Source organism: Bombus vancouverensis, chromosome 6 (genome assembly GCF_051014615.1).
Source record: "Bombus vancouverensis nearcticus chromosome 6, iyBomVanc1_principal, whole genome shotgun sequence".
NCBI classification, from domain to species: Eukaryota; Metazoa; Arthropoda; class Insecta; order Hymenoptera; family Apidae; genus Bombus; species Bombus vancouverensis.
This window is the reverse complement of record NC_134916.1, coordinates 8,017,304-8,031,104: the sequence shown is the minus strand read 5'-3', so window position 1 is coordinate 8,031,104 and position 13,801 is coordinate 8,017,304. Positions and strand designations below refer to the sequence as shown.

The 13,801-nt window shown below is 41.6% G+C and overlaps 1 protein-coding gene across 1 annotated transcript in view; it reads left to right on the top strand.

Annotated features, from left to right (window-relative positions):
- The window catches only part of LOC117157935 (uncharacterized), a 71,695-nt gene that overhangs the window by 26,486 nt on the left and 31,408 nt on the right, over positions 1-13,801 (top strand). The gene's annotated exons all lie outside the window — the stretch shown is intronic.

Sequence of the window (13,801 nt, the reverse complement as noted above, 5' to 3'; positions counted from 1 at the left end):
ACACTCTAGCCTCGCCATATTGCCCGTTCGATCAAAGCCTGAGAGACGAGCACACGGCATCGAGACAGACAAGCGCAGAGGCTGAAGTCTGTTCGTAGCGGTGCAACGTTAATAACGCGCTTGGATGCATCATCGCCACCGATGTCAATCAGCTCTTTCCACCGCTAACCTTGTTCCCGGTTTCTTCGACGACCAACACCACCGTAAAAGGACAGTCTGTCTCTTTGCAGCTGCTCCATCGACCAACGCGTTTGCTTTTGCCTCCTATTTACTTTAGCGATTTTAATCTTACTTTAGACGTTTGATTTCACGCGGAATAATTCCAAGGATTATGTATTACGCGTAAATTACTTTGTTCCGCTTCGGAGATGACGGTATTCTTTCTGTCGGAAACGATGCTTCGCCGTGTGAAATAAAATTTAGTCCATCTCCGACTGTTCACCTCTTCGACAGTTTACCACGGTAACCCTTTTTTTATCGATCCATGCAGCCAACCACTGCCTGACATCCGAGTAAAAGTCAATTTCTTTGCTCGATTTCATTTTTATATTTACTTTTATTTATTTATTTATTTAGTCTTAGTCCGTACCTTTCGGCTTTGGACGACTTTCGGTTTACATCTCTTATAATGCTCTTACATCACATCTGTTTCTCTTACTCTAGCACTTCTATTATTATATACTGCTTATATCTATCTATTGCACCTTGCTTGCTCTATCTCTAATAACTAACTACCAACTTATATCTAACGCGATTTCATTTTTATATCGTACGATCTCGAACAGACGATGCTTTGTTCGTAAATACGGCAATCAAAGAAAAAGAAAAGTATCGTTTCACATGCTCGTTTAATTCGCACGACCGATCAAGTATTTAATGAACAACAATTTAAGCGAGCGGCGTCGTCGTCCCTCTGCTACCTACCATGAAATTATCCCACGAGGCTAAGAAATTTTGTTCGACGTAACGAATTTATCAAATAATCGGCCGATGCCACGAGAAGTCGAGCAATAACTTTTCAAGCGAAAACTTTGTTTCCCTCGTCAGCAGCGAAACGCCTGGTCAGAAAAGCGTCTTACATAATTTCTGCCTCTTAGAACCGAGGCGTTTCTGATAATTCATGCCCACGAAAATTAGTCTAAGACGCTCGGAATACTCGATAATAACTAGAGCGAAACGTTGAAACGCGTAAACGAATATGCCGATGCAAGCTCGTTCTTCTCCTTCTTCCTTCGAGAGATCTTTTTTTTTCTCTTTTTATTTTATTTATTAAAATTACAATCAATTCTCGCGTTGAGAATTTTCAGTAATTTTTCTGGCGTGGCACAGTGACATGGCTGATTATTTATAATAAGTTAATACTTATTATAGATAGGTCTAATTTATAAGTAAGTATTATAAATAAGTAAATATTACTTAATTTAGATAACTAATTGAATCTAGCGTTTAGGTCTAGCGGGTAGTGCCTCTTCAGCCTGCGAATCTGGTCCGTCGTATCAAGTAGTTCAGTGATTAGGAGGTTTCGGTGTTTGTTGACTCTTTTGCTATATCTGTCGCTATATTTTGCTATTTCCTCTTTGACTGTGGGTATCTTGAGGTCGCGGTGTATTGTTTCGTTGGTTACGTACCAAGGTGCATCAATTAGGGATCTTAGCGTTTTCGATTGGAAGCGCTGAAGTATTTCAATGTTGGAGTTACTTGCTGTTCCCCATAGTTGGATTCCGTAGGTCCAGACAGGTTTTATTACGGTCTTGTAGAGGCTATTTTTGTTCTGCGTGCTTAGGTTGGTGCGTCGGCCAGTGAGCCAATAGAATTTCTTGAGTTTGTCCTTGAGTTGATTGGTTTTGTCTGTGATGTGATTTTTCCAAGTTAGCCCCCTGTCCAGGGTCATGCCCAGGTATTTGACTGAGTCCTTGTTAGGAATTATTGTGTTGATAATGGTGACCTGGGGGCAGGTTTGTTTTCGGAGCGTGAAGGTTACATGTGTGGATTTTTTTTCGTTGATTTTGAAGCCCCATTTATGAAACCACTTTTCCATGGAGTCGAGACATCGCTGGAGAGTGGATCAGGCAATTACCGGGTCTGCGTGGGTAGCTAATAGCGCTGTGTCGTCAGCAAATGTTGCTATTGTTATCTCGTTTGATATAGGTAAGTCGGCAGTGTAGATGGAGTACAGTAGGGGTCCGGGGACACTACCTTGGGGTATGCCGGATTCTGTTGGGAATGTTGCGGAAGTGGTGTCTAGGCATTTAACCATGAATTGTCTATTGGTTAGGTAGGATTTTAGGATGGAGTAGTAGGGGTGAGGTAGGATCTTTTTAAGCTTCTATAGTAGCCCTTCATGCCATACTTTGCCGAATGCCTGTTGGATGTCTAGGAAAACCGCTGAGTAATATTTTTTCTTTTCGAGGGTTTGGCTGATCGTATGGGTTGTGCGATGGATTTGCTCTACTGTTGAATGTTGTTTTCGAAAGCCGAATTGGTGATCTGAGAGTGTTTTCAAGTCCTCTAGGAGTGGAAGGAGTCGATTCGTGAGCATCTTCTCGAATAGTTTAGACAGGGTAGGTAAAAGACTGATTGGGCGATAGGAGCTAGTTTCATATATCGGTTTACCGGGGTCCTTCGAGAGATAAAAAATAAATTGGTATGAAAGTATCGCGGTTTATCGCTCGGCCGATTCGTTTGAAATTCGTTGACGACGCGACACACGCCGTATTTACGTCGAAATATTTCACGATCTTGCTCGTCGAACGAAAGAAAGGATTTCGTCGAAGCTCCCTTTTATCAAAAGCAACGCCTTCTTTCTTTTTACTTATTCCGACGTGACTTACTACGAACGTAAATTGTCGTATTTATCTCGCAAGTGAACGCTTCTATAGAAAAGTAGTTACTTTAGTGGAGATTACTCCAAGAAACTCGTTCGGCTTCTAATTCCAACAGTTAGCGCTTCAACTTCAATATTCCAAAGAAACGAAACGTTGCTTGAATTCGCCAACGCTGTCATCGGATCGAACGTCGCGCATCCTCCCTATCCCAACTTGGTTTGCTTTAAAAGCTTTTCTTTAGCTAATAAAGCTGCTGAATTTGGTGGATTCGAGCAAACTGAACAAACGCCAAAGGGAACATTCGTTTGCCGATTAATCGGTGCAATTAATTATTCGTCAAAACGCATTTAAATTCTCGCGCTTCTTTTTATCATTCAATTCGTTAAATTATTCAATTCGATCCATATTCACTGCCCAACTATCTGCGACCTAACCGCAGTCTCCAACGTTTACGCTGCATACGAATTTCAGCAAAGATTAAACAGACGGGTCGCGTTACAGGAGAGGAAAGAAAAAGAGGCGTTGCGTTCCGTTGTTATTTCGGTTTCCACGTTTCGTAGTACGTCGTGTCGATTTATCGAATGGCAAACTCGACGCGTAACGTCGCGTACGCTATCCAGACGTGTAAAGCCAGCCGAAACGAGAAAAAAGGCTAAAATGCAAAACACGCCGGTCCGTTAATAGCTACGTTGAACTCGACGCGTTTAATTACGACTGGAACGTGGCGGCAGATGATGCAAATTAATCGCGAATCATCGATCGTCCGCTTGTAATTGACGTCAACAGGAATAGACTCTGTTGATCCAGTTAACAAGAGAACGCCGTTATTTACATTGTTATTCGTGTCGCTTTCAGTTGATATTGTCCTCTATGTACTGCGCAAACGTTCTCCCGACCAAACGGATCAAATCCATCGGCCGGATATTTTCGTCCTCTTAAATCACATTTCAATTATATACGAGTCTCTATTACTACCTCCGAGATCCATAGTCCAACTTCAGCAGCGTGTGCCGACATTTTCATTGCCAATACTCGGAAAAACGTAGCGTTAGACTATTTTAAATGCTTCCGACGTTTAAATGTCACCACGACTCCGTTAATAGCGATTCATCGACAAAATGTACGCTGGTTGAAAAGAAAGAAGGCAAAGTGTTTGAAACGTGAAATTATCGTTTACAGAGCTTCCATTAAGCGATAAAATTGTTCCCGCCTTTTTCAATATCCACCTTAATCGTCTCTGCAGGATTGAAAGAAAAAGAAAGTTTCCATTCCCTCGAAGCACGATTTCCGCTTGAAAGACGAAAGCTTTCGTTTCATCGTGCAAGGCACGAGTCGAACGTTGCGGTGTTTCTTCGCCAATTGCCTTTTTCGTACGTAAGCCGTTCCTTCTCGGCGAGGGCGGTGCCAAAAAGGCACTACGCGACACGTCAGACCGCGAAATGCGCGACCGCTTGCCGAATTCAACCACAGCCACCAACTTGCACGATGCTGCTAAAATTGCAAGTGCTAAAAAAAAGCGTGAAAATGTTTCACCCTTCGAGGGCGCGCTCCTTTGCTTTTACGTTTGCCGTATAAGTGCAAATTCTCGCGTCCGGACGGTTTCCGCGAGGAAAGCTTCGAATCACCAGCAACATCCGCGTATTTGCCCTGCACATTTTTCTTCTTCTCGAGCTATGTACATATGTAGCAACATACCATAAGAAAATATCGATCTCCACCTGTTAATAGATATAGATACGGGGCACGATACAAATTAGTCGTCATCATGTACTTGTCATAGCTAAGCAAAGAAATGTTCCGAAGCCGAAAGAATAGAATTTTCGAAAATTCGAGTCATCTTAGATCTTTATCCAAACTAAACATAGAAAACAAACTAAAAATATACAAAACGATCGTAAAACCAATTTGGGCGTACGGAATACCACTTTGGGGAACAGCAGCAATGAGCCATATAAGCAAAATAGAGACAATCCAAGCTAAAATTCTTAGATCAATTGTAAACGCCCCATGGTACGTTAGAAACGAGGACATACGGAAAGACCTTGGAATACCAACGGTCAAGGAAGAGATTAGCAGATTCGCAAGAAGGTACAGAGAAAGAATAGCAACGCACTCGACCTGGCTGGCAGCGGAAACGGTCAACACCACCATACAAAGAAGACTAAAAAGGAAACACCCAGCAGATCTCACAAAGGATATATCTTAACAAACACGAAGATGGTACCCCATTGGGGGTAGCCACCCACATGATAATCAAACAGATAACAAATTCTACCAAATGTCCAAATTGGACAAATTGTGAATGTGAAATTTCAAATAAAAAATCTTAGATCTTTAAACGGTAGATATTACACGTATCTCTATATATTTGTCGGATTTGTCGGGTTGGCGCTGGTTCTTGGGGCGTATTGTGTGTCTTCATTAGGACAAGCCATTGTAGTTGTTCAAAGAGGTTTATATTTACGGTGATATATACAAGAGTTGTTTAAACAAGGTTTAACTATATAACGTTATAAGACACTCTTAAGACAAACTGACGTTGTGTATAAACTCTCCAAGGTGACCATAAGAATAAAAGACTGACACGTTCACACTTGTCAATTGCGTATTGATCAGGGTTATCAACAAAATTCCAGGCGCCGTTACTAGGCAGACTCGCTTAGAGCCGTTATTGCTCCCGCCTCGGGATTTGTTTGTTAATACAACGTGTGTCCCTCAACATTGGTACTTCTACTGTGAAGTAAAACGTTCATCCCGTGACCGTGGCTACGTTCGGTGACTAGTTGTGTCACCTTGACCCCAAGCCCACTGTTATAATACTATGATGAACAGCTAAGACAAACAGTTTAGCCCAAAGTATTGGGAATCTTCCCAAAATTCCAAAAGAAAGGCCCGTTATCCCTACATCTCCGACATATTTATGTTTTCGTGTCGTTCAGCTGCATGGAAAATTTCATTCAACTATAGCTGTCCGTGCAAAAGTTGTAGACCAGTTACAGCAGGATCGTTGCAGTGCTCGCCAAGCGATATATTAGTCGCGTTATATCCTGCGCATTAATTATCCTCAAACTGAAGCCTTCTGCAAATGGAACTTTCCAACTCAAACTCGATCCTTGTTCGTGTCTTCGTGAAACTTTAAACACCGGCCATGAAACCTGTATACGCGTATACTTGGATCGCGTGCCACCCACCTAAAATGTACGTATACGTATATTTTAAAAATGCGAACCGATTTATGAATCGAAAAATTCGAATCTGCCACGAAACCGAGCTTCCACACTTTCTATAATTCATAGACAAAGAATCGAAACTTTAAAGTTCGTAGAATATTTCATACCGTCTCATTGAAACGAACCATTGAAATTTTCACGTCTTTATCGTATCGATGTTTATCGTAAACGCGAGACTTTGTCATTGTTGAGAATTGTGGATCTTTGAAGCCGAAATAATGTTATAGGAACACTAAATTTATACTGATGATTAATATTGAAATAGCAATATATTTATTTCATGGACGATTTCTTATATATTCATCGATACACATTTGCACGCGTCTCAGCATTTTCTTCTATACCCGACTGTTAACCGACTGAACAGTTTACATTCATCTGTTTTCGAGACGCCGCGCACACACATACCTCCACACACTGATACCCACATACAAGTATCTCTTTTTTTTTTTATATATTTTACGTGCAGAAAGGAAAAGCGGCGTGGTAGTGTCGGACTCCAAACGACTAAAACCTCCAACGATAACCGTCCCTGCTGCGATCGAGAGAGGCCTGGGAACCGCTGCTAATATACAATTCCCGTAACTGAAACTGTAAATTCCACAAAAATGCGTGTCGATATTTAAGGAGAACGCGTTCCGGCCAACCAGAAAAGTATTAGACAAGTATTTGTTCGATCAGTAACCGAGATAGCGGGCCCAACGCAAGACGATGAATAGCAATTGTTATAAACTCGCAACGTTTAATCAGAAAATAATCTAATTCGAGCCAGGCAGGGGTACAAGGCTAATAAGTTTAACGGCGCATCGAGCGGTTTCGCTCGAACCAAATAAACTTATTTCAAAGATTCCTGCGGCAAATGACGAGCCAACGGCCGATCGTACTGCGCTGCTACGATACACCGGTGTGGCCTGCCATCGTGTGTAGGCGTATAGCCCGAAGCATGCCAGCTATTGGCATCCGAGTGGGAGACAAAGAGCTTCGCTTCTAGCCTGGTATTGTTGGACTATTGGATTCTCTTCTCCTCTTGCTTCCTCGTTCTCTCTCTCTCTCTCTCTCTCTCTATTTCTATCCTGTTATTAAATTCCCCTTTCATCCCTTCTTCGTTCATCTTTCTCACTGGGCAGGTTCGTGGATGCGAAATTTATTAAACCGTCACCGCATCGACGAGAATTTCAAAGGCAAGAAAACCGAGGTAATGACGCCACGTATGTACGTATGTACAGGTCCAATGCTCTCTGTGAAAACGTTGCGCTATCGCACGATATTCCCAGCCGCGGCTGGTGAGAAACGAGCTACCATTCGATGGTGTAACGAATACCCTTGTCTGACTAGGGATCGATCCAAGTTACTTGTACTCTTTGGCTGCCGGCAAGACAGCAGTTTCATTTTACGTCAGCTTCGACGTGTATGCGCCGTACGTTACGGGAAACGTATTTCATCTTTTTTTTCCAACGTTCAGAATGCAGTTCGTCGTTCCAACGACGCGTAAATATCGCTTCTACCCAATCGTACCCCCAGGCTGTTTTAATTTTACAACTGTATTACGTTCGTTTATGATACGTATTGTCGAAATATTGTTTCGGAGAGCGGCAAACATATATATATGTCTGTAACATATAGATGTCTGTAGACATAACAAATTTGCAATTCTTATCTGGCGTGTAAAAGGAGAAACACTGACAGAGATTACGATTACTCGATCCACTGTCCCTCGTCTGACACGCGATTGACTTACGCCACTGAATCGAAATGAACCTTTTCTTATGTTGCCCGTTTCTCGTTACATTTGTTTAACGTATATACGTGTTGTTTGCAAGTCGTGCACGTACTTCTCCACGAAGCACTGAATATTCCGTGTCAATCTGTTTTCGACAACGTTAATTACATCGCCAACGGCAATAGGATGTGACTCGCGTCGAGTGGGAACTGTTCGATAAACGATGACGCAAATCAGTGTCACATACTTGGTTAAATAATCAATGTGGACAGGAAGAATTTGCCAACAGGTGAACAACAGAATGCCGCACGAGCCTCGATCGATCGTCGAGTGAATTTAATTTCATCAAGTTGAATGCACGTTCGTGAAATTTGAAAGCGATGCATCGTGCGATGGATCAGCTGCCGTCTCTTTGGCATAAAAATTAAAAAAAGGTTAAAAGTAAAAGCACGTCGCGAACCATCTACGAAGACAATCTGTAAACATAATAAATAACTAGATAAATAAATAATAAAGTGATAAATAAGTGAGACACGAAGCTAATCTGTGTATTAAAGATCTTTGAAAATCGAAGCGAAAAAGAAAAAGAATAAGAACGAAAATCAGGCGGAAACGTTTAGATAAAAATGTGACTTCTTCTATTATTCATCTATCTATCACGTTGCACGAATCCACGCACACGGTTCGACAATATAATTACAAAAGCGCAAATCATATACCAGAGAGTTCATGGATGAATCATGTCACCGGAATATCCGATCATTTACGGTATCGATTGCCTTTGTCCGTTGTCTTTTCTCTTTTTCTTTTTCCGTGCAGCCGAACGGAAGCAGTAAGTAACGGTGTGCACCAATGAGAGACGGAAATAATGGGCAGAAGGCAGCTGTTGGCCACGACCCAGTTCGCCTATTTTCCCTAGGATCTTTCATCGCCGTCGTTCCCTCCTTTATTTTCTTCTCTTTTCCCCGTTTCCGTGCTGCTTCCTTTTCTCCGACGTGACCGTTGTTGAGAAGAAAAGATAACGGCCAAGAATCGTAAGGACCGGTCGGTGTTCCGGCTTTAAGCGCAGCCAAGGTCTTGAGAGAAATAAACTCTAGAACGGCTTACTCCGAGGAAAGTAAGCAAAAATACGGAGATTATGGAATCGAAACGAAATCGAATATGAATGTTACTTGTTCTTTGAAATTTATACTTACTTTGAAACGATAAGAAGAAGAAACCATCGCGACAAAGAATTTTGAAAGAAGCAAATTACGCGAGCTTATTTGAACGCGGCACGCGTTGTAAGATGCAGTTTGCTCGCAAACCGAATATCCGTAGAAGCCATAATTTCCCCGTCTAACGAGCAAACCTTCCTCCTCGCTGAAGAATTTTCTTTCAGACTTTTAGCCAGTCTGTAATGCGATAAAGATGCGAAAGGTGTAGGTAGACGAAAATACAGGTACGAGAGTAAAATCTAAGATCCGTGAAACTTTGCAACCTCGTGTTTCTGGATGCAGGATATGTAAGCAGCAGAAGGAGAAACTCTTACGATCCGTTTATTTTCACTATCCGTAGTCTCTGGAAATTTCGAGGAAACCAAGACTTTTTTTTTATTATTTATTTATTTACATTTTACAATTTGCCCAGTAGGACATTTGGTAAAATATTATAGCTTAGTGGTATGATAATATAACGTGTGGATGGCTACCCCCCAGTGGGATACCGTCTTCGAATTTGATTGATTTATTTCTTTAGTGTGGTGAGTGCTTGCTTGTTATGTCCTTTGTGAGATCTGTTGGGTGTTTCCTTTTTAATCTTCTTTCTATGCTTGATGCGCTGACCGTTTCCGCTGCCAGCCGGTTTGGGTACGTTGCTATTCTTTCTCTGTACCTTCTTACACTTCTGTTAATCTCCTCCTTGACCGTTGGTATTCCCAGGTCTTTCCGAATGTCCTCGTTTCTAACGTACCATGGCGCGTTTGCACTTGTTCTGACTATTTTAGATTGCATTGCCTCTATTTTGGTTATGTGGCTCATTGCTGCTGTTTCCCACTAGTGCTAGAGGAAACCAAGAGAAACAAAAAACGTACTTCCGTGCCCGTTATTTTTTCTATTACGTCTGATTGTCCCCTCGAATAGGATGATAAAAAAAAGTAAAGGATATTATTCGAATATAATAAATTGCTTACATCGTACAATTATTATTGAAAATATAAATTCCTTGAAAGCCTGCGGCTTTTCATTTCGATCTGGCATTCCTCCGTAAGCTTTCGTTAGTATCTTCGAGCTCGGCCGATTCATTTCCAATAATTATCGCAACGGAAAAGAATAAATCCCGATAATATCTGGCGGCGATACGATCACACCGATTCTCTCTTCTGTTCCTCCCGCTTTCCAGGGTTCCTTGTAATTTCGAGAAATATGTACTTCTGAAAAGCTTCCTTTATGAAAAACTCTCATCTTGAATCTGAACATGTTCGAATTCAAATTCTCAACGTCTATGATCCATCACGAACGATCAATTACGAAGAAAAATATTATTCGCGTTTGACAAAGGAACGAAAAAAAGAGGAAGGCGACGTTTGAGAGAGCACAGGTAGTGATGTTCCATGTCCTCGTGACTCAGCCTGTGATTTGGCGAAACGTTTCGGTTTCGAACCTGTAATTGCTCGCGAAAGGTTTACTCGCGTGGCCGCCTGCCAACTAGCTATACCCGTTTATCGTCACAGAGGAGATAGTAGTAAATAAAAAAGCATCGCCACTTTATTTACCGTTTAATTAAATATGCAGCGATATTATAATTGTCTATCACTGCTCAAAAGTATTTGTACGTACATTTACTTACTATCCGACAAGTATAAAACCAAATTACCTAACGACAATTATCACTAGAAAAGATGAAAAAATGCAAAGGTGACGATGTAATTCGTTGCTTTTATCTACTACTTACGAATCTACGACTGAATATCGTGAAATCCTATAACACGATAAAATTGACTTTTATGAATGGTAGTTTCTTTAGAATCAAAGATTACGAGACTATGAAATTGTTACTCGACAAATATTTAATCATAGAATTATCAGCTAAAAGAAGCAAAGCTAAAATTAAGAAACCGATCGTATACTATCTCCAATGTCTTCGTAATATGTATACCTAAAGCTCTCGTAGTAACAATACATAGTAACGTTTCATCGATACCTTCTTCTTCTAACCAACACGTGGAAGACATTACCGCCAGTGAAAAATAGAGCAGGTTAAATCATTCAACGCGTTCTAAGAATTCTAACCCGCTGTTATCCTACGCTGTTGTTTCTCCTTCGATCATCCACCCCGCACTATCTATTCAAATAGTAATAACTCGAGCAGCCAGACATTTCTGCGAAGAAAATGGCCAATTTTCCTACGACTTTAATGCGAACAGCTACGTTCAAGAACGAATGTTCGATAGCCTGGAAACCTGTCTCTTGTAACAACATCGCGATCGAGACCCATTGCACCGTCTAGACACATTGATCCATCTCAGCCAGGCCACGGAAAATCCTACTTCTAAGCATACGGAATCAGGATCTGCTAGTTGGAGTAGTTTCGACCAGTAACCGAGAATAGACTGGCAATCGGTGGGCTTCGTTACTTGTTGAATGCGACCCATTGTCTAACGCCGTTTGCCCTCCTAAATGGATTTCCAAGCGAGCCAATAAGACAATAAGCTCGCACAAAGGCGACCACCGCTCCAACCTCCGTTATACTCCCCTTGTGCTATCCGCAGGATTTATAGAGAAAACGAATCGAAAGAAAAAAGGAAAAGAAATAAAAAGAAAAAAAATGCAACCGGCCCGCATCCATCCATTTCGTGCAATTTATTTTATAATATTTGTTCATTTCTGCCACGTCCACTTTATTTCGCAGAAATTTTATACAAATATACGAATTGCGACGATTCCAACGCGTACTACAAATTTTCCTATGTTTTCCGATGAAACTTTTGAATTAAAAAAATGTAAGATGTTCGTTATAAAAGACGGGAAATTCGAGTATTTTACCGTGAAAAATTGTATAAGGGATAAGTGTAAGTGGTAAATTATTTAGTAAGAACTTTCTTTCTGTACTCGTTGGTAACGAAAACAAGTAGCGAATAGTATCCCATATCCTGCTGCCGGGTTCTTTGAAAATGAATCAACAGCTCTTTATACGTTTTAATTCCACGCTCTCCTTTGCGCCCGTCTTGTTGGAAAAATTGATGGGTGGGGCGGTGGTGGTTGGGGTTAGGTGTGGTGTGGGGGGCGGCATAGAAAATCGTACAAATATAAAACGAAACCAGAGTTTTACTGTGATAACTATCGAGTTTTCTGGTAACGGCTTACAAAGAAAATATCGAAACCATCCGGCAAAGTGTATCTTCTTCGCTTCTCGTGAATTTTCTCTTCTTCTTTTTTCGTGTCTTGTTTTCGAATTCACGGAAATTTCGTCGATAGCGAAGGAGAGGTATCGGCGAATTGTCTGAATCGAGAGTCAAACCGAGTCGAATCGAACTGGTGGACCGAAGGACTCGACATCGACAAAGAGAAGAAACGTAGGAAAAGCAAAGGGAAGCCAATCGAGAAGGCAGCAACGAGAAGAAATTCTCCGTGAAAACTTTCGCGACAAACCATTGGTAGAGTTTCCCTTTGCCGGATGAAACAATCATTACGTAAAGCATTGTACGTGCACGTGTATCTTTTACACGTGTATCTTCTATGGGACCAGAGTCGATCTTCGTCGGTGACTCGGAACGAGCTTGAAAACGAAACTCTTATCGAAACTTTCTTGCTATACGTTAACTAGCTGCTTACAGCAAAAAGAGTGTTCCGATGGAACAAGAGACGGAGAAGAAGAAATTGGAAAGTTACGTTATTCCTCGATAATTATTGTACGATCACACGTTAATTACTTACATCTAATTGTATATTTCTAATTAAGCTTTCTTCGATTATTATTATCACTGTGGTCACGATCACCACGAAATAACGTTTTACATGGTTTTATCCATTCCATCGATCCTCGTTACCTTCCTTCCATCGTCCCCGCTCGAATATTTATATTTACTGGATTTATTCTTCATGGGTTGTTGCACAATGCGTGGGATGCATCCATGCACGCGCGAGTAGCGGCAACATTACGCTCTGTATGTACAAACACGCGTTCGACCTACCTTCCCTCCAACTACACGAATTTAATTAATTAAATTTCTTTCGCTTAATTATGCTTCCTTTATTTCGTTTCACAACTACCCTCTAATTACTACCCTCCTAATTATAATTTGTCAGAAAGTAATCTCACCGAAGCAAAGCACGATTCGATGAACTAGCGTATTAAACGTATACAAAATTTGGTTGAAAGACTACACTTTGGATACAAAAAAAAGATCGCGATAGTAGTTGGTAGTCTCCTCGTGCTCGTGTAAACCGCGATGCGATAAGAACGTGTGAAAGACAAGTTTTATACGACGATAACCGTCGATCGTCCATCTCTCGTGCAAGCTAGTCGCTTCGCAGGTCGGAACTGAGTTTGATTAACCCGGAAATCGGTACGTTGCCGCTTTCCGTTAACGTACCCTTCAAGCTTTTTCCGAATCCACCCCGTCGCCGCCGCCGTCGCCCCCCCCCCCGCCAAAAGGGGTCAGGGTCACGTTATCCTTGGCTTAGTTCCTCGTGTCTCGTCATTTACGCCCCATCGACGCGATAACTTGATAGTACACGCGCGAAAGTTGTTACCGAACCACGATAAATCGATCCGTTCGACTGAATTCACGATTACGCAGGGATGAAATTAATACGAGAAGCCGAGTTCATCCGTCAACGAATAAATCGATGCGCGTGCTCGCGCTCGTACATATTCTACGTGATACAACAGTCATACGAATGTTTGAAAATTTCCACCTCTCTCTTTCTCTCTCTCTTTTATCGCTTGCGATCGAATAAAATCTTTTTCTTCGGAAGCGATCCTCGTTCGGATACACCGTAAAAGCTTTTACGCCACGCTGAAGGTGGTTCTGGAAACTTGACGCG